Raw genomic sequence first — 8113 nt, forward strand, 5'->3', positions numbered from 1 at the left:
GTCCTGTACTGCACCTGCCAGAATGACAGATGGCTGCATTACTGATCAAGCCAATTCAAAAAGGCAGCCTTGAATTTGATGCAGGATAGTGGTGAAGGGACTTTACATTACTTCTTCTTCTTCTGCTTCTTCTTCTTCTTCTTCTGTTGTCTACACACACACACACACACACACACACACACACACACACACATACACACACATAAACACACACACCAAAACACACACACGATCAGAGGATTCTAGGTAGATAGAGATCTTTTTTTAGTGGTAAGATTTTGAAGAAGATATTTCTATTTCATTTGTATCCTCATCTCCCAGATGTATAAGTATATTGCACCACCACTCAAAAGTTTGGACACACTTTCCAATTCACTTGTCCAAACTTTTGACTGGTACTATATACATGAATTCAATTATTCTGAATATCATTGCAGAAGGTGCCATGGTGGATTTCTAACTGTGATTATGAGTTACTCCAAGCTATTACAAACTAATTGCAGCACTTACAACTCCTACAACAGAATACATTATATTAGAATAGCAATGGAAATTGGAAACACTGACCCTGGCTGTAGAGCTTAACCACATGGCCCAGGTTAACAGGCGGTGATGTTACAGGCCTCATTCATTAAACGGAAATATTCGAGCCTCCTCTTGGGGTGAGTCTTTTCCGACGTTGAACCTGTGAGTCCTGTGGATGTCACTGTAATAGATGGCAGTTCCACCAATTAAGCTGTTTCAAAAAGCACATTTTGGAGTTAGACGAGGGATAATATTTCAGCTCTTTTGCAGTACATGCCCTTATACCTCACACCATTAAGGCAACTCAGTCTAAATGACAAATTAAATCTGGCTTGCTACCAAATGAAATTAATCATGACGATTTTTTTTTGTTGTTTTTATAAAAAAAACATCAAATATATCTCTACCCTCCTTGTTGCTGAGTGCAGTGAGACACTAAATCAAGTGTTCAAAATGCATGATAGAAAAGTGGAATACCAGCAAATTTAACTCTCCATTTAACAGATCAAAAACATACTTAGCATTATTTAATCACTTCAGGAGTTTTGAACAGAAAATGACACATTATTTCTGTTTGGGCCCCAGTTGTCAAACAGGGTTAAATACAATGGATGTTCAATGTCTGTGATTGGTGTTGGCAGGACTTTATATGCAGCACTACCTCCTCCCAAAGTCTAAACACTCTATTTAAATATCTCTTATTGTGGTTTTATAACAGTTTGCTCATAAGAGGTCTAGCAGGGAGTTCGACCTCTCTGAGGGTTTAAGTGAGCTCGAACGTAAGTAACAACACTATATAAAAAAACATATTGTGTGAATAACTTTTTGGCAAGCAAAAGTAAATACAGAAGCATTAAATATTTTGGTAACACTTTCTATGACACCTATGTCCATAATGCATTATAAACATACTCATAATGCTTTATAATCTGCTTATAGTGCTATATAATTATACAGCACTTATAAACATTTATAAGCATTAATTTTACGTTTGTATTGTTCTTGCATATATTTAATGATTTTTTTCACTTTACTTGTAGCAAACAGTGACCACTTACAGTGACTTATAACCAGCTTGTAATGTATTATATCTGCCTATTCCTCAGGAATTTCATTACTTCACTTAAAGCACCCAATGACCACTTAGAGCAACTTATAATCACATTATAATGCATTATAACAGTGATTATAATGTATTACAACTATGGGAATTATAATACACTGTGATCCTTGCAAAAAATGTCAGTGAGTGACCAGCAGTTATGAAGTATTATGAGACTTGACTTGAAGTGATAAGTGCTTCTAACTATAATTATACAGCACTATAAGCAGATTATAAAGCATTATAAGTATGTGAATAATGCATTATAGACATGGGCTTCATAGAAAGTGTTACCAATATTTTTTTTATTTGGTATAATAACTATGCTTTATAGTATAATTTATTTTGTCACCTTCATCAAATATGCAAGTCCAGTTTGTGTCAAAGGCAGGGAAGGGTTATCACTTCAATACCAACTACCTGTTGGGTTTTAATAAAGTCTGAAAAAATATATATTTGAATTTGTTATTTCACACAGGCCCCAAACAGTAAAGAAGTAAAGCAAATGTCAACAAAACACAAGAGTTAAGGGATATGTTCCCATTCTTTTCAAGTCTGTCTTAAAACAACAGTTTTTGCTGTAATCATTCCAAATGAAGGAATTTTATACTGAAACACTTAAACTTTTGAAAATCCCAGTTGATTTGATTAACTCGGACTGCTAAAGCTTCATATCAACTTCAGATAAACTTTGAACCCCTTTTGCACAGAATGAGGATCATGGATTTTGCCGCATCACTTACATCAGATACATGTTAGCAAGGGCTTCATTTTAGCTCATTTAATTGCCAGTGTCAATAGAAGGAATGATTACAGCATGCTAAAACTGTCTCATTGTACATTTAGGCAACTAACTGTTGTTTTAAGACAGACTTGAAAAATGATGAGCCTATCCTTTAATTCTTTGAAACTGCTACTATATCAGAAATGAATTCTGACACAAACTTTCTAATATATTGTATTTTTTTTTTTCCAACTTACTAACAGTCTGGAAAAAAATAAAGAGTATCCCAAAACATGCAAAAGTATATTATGTTGTATAAATACTAGCAGATAATAAAAACAATTTATTAAAAAAAAAAACACACACACATTCACCAAACACAAACAAACGTGCCAAGCACATTTGCTTCAGGCTATGAAGAATTCATTCCATTTATGTTGCACTGGTGTGGTTATCTCTAATAGCTTTGAAACTGTTTAAAAATAAAATAATGAAAATGTATAATCAAAAACTTAGAAATTAGAGTTGAAAATGCTAAAAACATTCATACCATGGAGTCACCAGATGCATTTAAGTAAATATGTTATTGCTGAATTAAAATAAAGATTAAGTTCTAATTCAACACATAACAAATTAACTTTATGCTCATTCCAAAAGAGGCAAAACAAGGTAGTTTTGTCTATAAAATTGGAGCCATTCATCAGATTAATTTAGTATGCATTTGAAAATAGGGTTTTGGAGTAAATATGGTTTACAGCAGAGAGTCAGACAATAACTGCTTCAGCCCTTCAATTACTACACCATACAACATCGACATCACCAAAAGTAAACAAGCCACATATTTTTCGTAAGCCTGTGCAGAGGTTGTCTTAGAAGAGTTGGACCTCCCAGCAATCATGGAAAATAAGGCAGTAAAAATAGTTCAAAGAGCCATAACAGCGGTTCTCTGAAAATCCCTTTCATCATTTATCTGCTGAACCTCTCCATCAGCGGAAAGTGCTTTGCCCGTACTGTACCATCATCACAAACAAAGACAGATTTAGCCTCAAAAAACCATGTACCTCCGCCAGTAGAGTTACATGCTCACTAGCCAGGAACGATAATGACAATTCTGCAAACCTCAACCGCGATAAGATGTTGATTAAGTGCTGTCATGGCAACAATAGTATGTGATCAGCTTTGCTCAACGCCTTAAGCATTTCATGTTGTCAACACCTGAAGCGTTGGATTAGTGAAAGCCTTAAGTGTGGGTTGTCTGAGAATGCTTGTGTGACTTATTGCTAAATGTCTTCCAGCTATTGAGCTTGTAGGGTATCATCTGTAGCCCACAAACAGGCTTGAAATTGATGAATGATGCAGCTTGAAAGGACTTGTTTAGAGTTCAGTGAGACAAGCTGTCCCAAATAGATTCAGAAGATCACATGTCAGCAGGATACAGAGATATTCTTACTGGACCAAGGTTGTGTGCGTCAGAGAAATTTTATCCAGCTTCCTGATGGAGTTCATTTTTCTCCTTCGTGCCTTTGTTCTGCACCCCTCATAGGAATGGGGGGATTTATGAGAGGGGAAGACATATCAGGACAAAAGTAACAGTTGTGTTTTGTGTTGCATATGAGCAAAAACAGGGTAGACAAAGACTTTGTGTGTGTGTGTGTGTGTGTGTGTGTGTGTGTGTGTGTGTGTGTGTGTGTGTGTGTGTGTGTGTGTGTCTGTGTGTGGGTGTGTTTAAGGACCACACAACAGTACGGCGTTCTGAGAAAATCCAGTCACAATGTGAAGCTAATTAACAAAAGAAGGAAAAAAATAGTGGATGGCTACTGTTAGCGTAAACATAAACACAGACTGAATGAGATGAAAAATAAAAATCCTTGCACACTGTAAGACAATGCAAAACAACAGTCTTATAGTAGATATTACTTTGTAAACCTTGCTCATTTTAATGAGTGCCACACTGTTTCTATGACCCAGCACCAACTTCACTCAAGGCTCTGCATTTGTTCCCATTCAATATGTCAGTGATACTTAAAAAAAACATCTTTTATATATTGTATATTACATATTTTAATTAGGATCTGTAGTGTTTTAAATTAAGAGTGCCGCAAGAACTCCATTGTACAGATTCCTGAATTCAAAAATTGAACTTGAACTTGTAGTTTTGATGTTGTTGTACTAAAATGCATTGCACTGATAAGACACCCTTTATGAATGGGTTGTAAATTATAAATAATGGCTTTATTACTGGTTAATAAATCAGAAATCCATTAATAAGAGCAATTCTTGGGTTGCAAGGTCATGGATGGTGTTTATTCTCCATCAGAAAGATACCTTAAATGGATCATTTGACCTCTGATCTTCTGGACAAGTGCTCCAAAGCCTTTGGACCACCAACTTATTAACATTTACAACTGCAGGCTTGAAATATTGTACGAATGCTTTATTATTTGCATATTAATATTCTTGATAACAGATGACTTAGAATTTTTCAATAAGTTCACCAGAAAATGAGGAACTCTCAGTACTTTACTACTGTAACTGCAGACTTGATATTTATTATCCTTTATTAATAATTTATTAACACACAGTATTGAACTCCAGACCTGCTGGTTTATTACCCTTTACTTATGACTATTAATGACTTGACTCAATTAATGACTCGACAGCAGAGATTTTTCTCAACCTGGCAACCCAAAAGTTAGTTACAATGTATAAATTCTTTATACGGTGTGAATTATCAGAAAGTGGTGCTGATGTTCCTTTTTTTCTCCTCCATATATGTAAATGAGGAGGGAAAAATACTATAAACACCTTTTTTAATACACTGTAGTCTAACAGAACAACAACACAAACTACAGCATCAAAACGTAGCCTTGAACTGAATCAACACACAAACAACTTTAAAGCAGTTGTCTCACCAAACAGTGAACATGTTAAGTGAGATAATATTTATTGAGGCACTTTTATATTGCATTGATTTACATTATACAGGAGTTTATATTTCTATGAATACCAATGTTCTGTGGCAACAGAAAGGTTTTTGAAGTTTTTTTTTGGTTGGCAGGTGTCTGTTACAATCATATAGTGGAACATGAAACATAATCCTGGTCAGCAATTAAATTACTGCTTTAAATGCAACTACTATTAAACCGCAACACAGTACGCATGTAGCACTTAGGTATCACACTGTGTTATCAGTTAACTTGTAGGTTAAACTAATCTTACCATGAGCAGCTCTCAGGTATGTAGCCATGGTATAAGCATGATAATACAAGCAGGGTGTTCTGTTATTGAAAATAATAGAAATATTTCACCTCCTTACCTTCACCAGATAGATAGAAAAGGCTATTTACATATCATCCTTGATGTGTGAAGGTCTAATTTATCCCCAGTAATGTTGACTGTGAGCAAAGCAACACCTGAGACCAGGAGCAGTAAAGGGCTCTAAATCAAAGGATTCAACCATCAGAGACAGTTCTCAGTCTATTAAAAGCAATATATGCCACTTAGTGTGTAAGTTACTGCCCATCTGTGTGGCATTCCTGTTGCCTGTATCTCATAAATCACACCAATACTGTTCAGACTTTAATGTAACTGACAAACTTTAGAGCTGATTCAATCTTTATTGTGCAGCCTGCATATCACCATGATTCATAAGGGTGATCCTGGAGACACTATCTGCCACAATAGTTTCTTTGCATATGTGAAAAGACCCTGCGTGCATTTCATGTGTATTCATTGATTAACATGTGGTTTATTGTGCTGTTATTCATGTATATAGATGTAGATGTTTACAGTTTTTTTTTCCATTGTTTTGATGCATTGTTAGAAACAAAAGCTGATAATAGGTTAGACAAACATTCAAATTATGTTGTCATTTGCAAAACAGTGAATGTATGCTCCAAAAGGTTTTGTGTTCATAAAACTCATCAAAATCACATACTGGTGTCTAAATAGATTTTTTTGCAACAAAACTCAGTCAAGACAGTAAAAACAAAAACCTTTTTTTCAACCTTAAGTTAAAAACAACAAGGGTAAGCAATGATATTCTACATCCAGGCACATGTTTACATAGAAAAACACCAAACTGGAAAGTGAGACTTTATTAAATGTCTAGTTAAGTGTCTATCAACCATGGACAACTAAAATACTATTAACTAAACTGTCAACTACTGACAGAAGAAAACTTGTTGTGACTGCTGTGCATTAGCTCTTACATCTGTTCATCTCACCCTAAATACTGTTTTTGTAGAGATATATTTGGTCTTGCTTTAAAATCTCATGATATATATAAATTGTAATTTATTTTTTATTTGTGACCTCAGGTTTCTCTCAGGTTCAGCTTCTTTATTTTGAATTATCTTTGAGGGAAATGCATCATCTAACAGGTGTCACCTGTTTATTTTTATTTATGTTGTCTCAGAATGCTTCTATTTTCTTAAAAAAAAACTTGTATCACATTTTTTTTTGTTGAGAAAAACAATTTTGTTATTATTATAATCATTCTAATATTTGTCTCTTTTTGCTAATCAAAAGCTAAATGCAGTGCTCAGCACTATATTGTACAAAATATATTGTACTACTCTATACATTTTTAGACTGTTGTGTAAATGATTCTGACATAAAGTACACATGATATGTATAAATGTCTAATTAAAAGTTCTATCTAGGAAGCAAGTAATCTTTGCTCTGAAGTAAAATTAGTTTTACTGAACTGTATCAAATGACTGTAATTATCTTTACAACTATATATCATGTAACACATTCTAATTAAAGTTATTTATTTAACCCACGTAAATAACACGCTTTATATGCTTGATTGAAAAAACATATAAAGTAAACTTGTCTTATCACCTAACTTGTTCAAACGTGAATAAGGCAGCAGGCATTTTTTACTGTTTCATGTCATGTGTGTGACTACAGAAAGAATTGTGCACAGCATGTGAGCTACCCAGTCATCCATGTTATCAGCCATCTGTAAACAACTGGTTAAATGTCTCCTGGATCTATCTGTGCCTATATCACCATTCAGCTACAGTCCAAAATTTTTAAATGCACGGCCCAGTGCAGCTAAAGCACAACTGTAATTTATTGTCCATTGGGGTATATACAACATAACATAATTTATCAAATATATTAAGACTTACAGCTACTGTAAACCTGTGCAGACTGTTGGGTACTGGCACAAATTAGTAACTTAAAGTCTTTTCTTGTTTAAAAAAGATATTTGGGAGGATATAATTCAAAAGTGTAAACTACTAGGATATGATTCGTTTAGATAAAGAGATGGCATTGTATTTAATATCTCAAAATACACAGTTTTCAAGCAGATGAAACAGTGATAGAAGCATACAACATAATCTTTTCAACAATTTGTGATTCATTGTTTAATAAGTGTACAGTATATTATGACAACAAAATCAGATTTTTCTTGGCATATTAATCTGCTGAATAGATGCAGTGCAAACTAAATCCTGTAATAAACCACACTGTTATCAGTTAGGGAGGCAGAGAGGTGAGCAGCATGAGTGTGGGGTGGGTGGTTGTACACTCTGAAAAAAAAAAAAACCCAACTCTTTATCTTGTTCTCTCTGTCCTTTAACTTTTGCATAGTGCCTGTCTTGTCTCCTTCTCTCTCTTGTCATGCATTTCAAATTTGCACAAACCGAATGGCAGCAGTAGAGTGGCAGGATATGATGAAGTATCCTTGTGGTGAGTAAAGGTGATTGGATATTGAGTCTGAAATGCCATGACAACTGAGTGACATG

The sequence above is a fragment of the Thunnus maccoyii genome, chromosome 8, assembly GCF_910596095.1.
Source record: "Thunnus maccoyii chromosome 8, fThuMac1.1, whole genome shotgun sequence".
NCBI classification, from domain to species: Eukaryota; Metazoa; Chordata; class Actinopteri; order Scombriformes; family Scombridae; genus Thunnus; species Thunnus maccoyii.